The sequence below is a fragment of the Penaeus monodon genome, chromosome 25, assembly GCF_015228065.2.
Source record: "Penaeus monodon isolate SGIC_2016 chromosome 25, NSTDA_Pmon_1, whole genome shotgun sequence".
In the NCBI taxonomy this organism is placed as follows: domain Eukaryota; kingdom Metazoa; phylum Arthropoda; class Malacostraca; order Decapoda; family Penaeidae; genus Penaeus; species Penaeus monodon.
This window is the reverse complement of record NC_051410.1, coordinates 6,673,346-6,673,741: the sequence shown is the minus strand read 5'-3', so window position 1 is coordinate 6,673,741 and position 396 is coordinate 6,673,346. Positions and strand designations below refer to the sequence as shown.

The following is a 396-nucleotide window of genomic DNA, read 5'->3' as shown; positions in this document are numbered from 1 at the left end:
TGTGTGTGTGGGAGACACAGGTGTGGGAGAGACAGGTGTGTGAGGTGGTGAAGGTAGGTGTGTGTGGGGGAGACAGGTGTGTGAAGTGGTGAAGGCAGGTGTGTGTGGGAGAGACAGGTGTATAGGAGACAGGTGTGTGAGGTGGTGAAGGCAGGTGGGGAGAGAGGAAGCCAGGTAGGGGGGATGACAGGTGCGTGGAGTGGGGGGAGACAGGTGTGTGGGGGAGAGACAGGTGTGTGAGGTTGAGGAGACAGGTGTGTGTGGAAGAGACAGGTGTGTGGGGTGGAAGACAAGTGTGTGTGGGGGAAAAGACAGGTGTGTGGGGGGAAAACAGGTGTGGGGGAAGACAAATGAGGGTGTATTCTTTTCTTTGAGAAAGGAGATGGAAACCGTTTT

The 396-nt window shown here is 55.6% G+C and overlaps 1 protein-coding gene across 1 annotated transcript in view; it reads right to left on the bottom strand.

Moving 5' to 3' along the window:
- LOC119589311 overlaps positions 1-396 on the bottom strand; it is a gene marked incomplete in the record, with an annotated part of 61,041 nt that overhangs the window by 1,968 nt on the left and 58,677 nt on the right.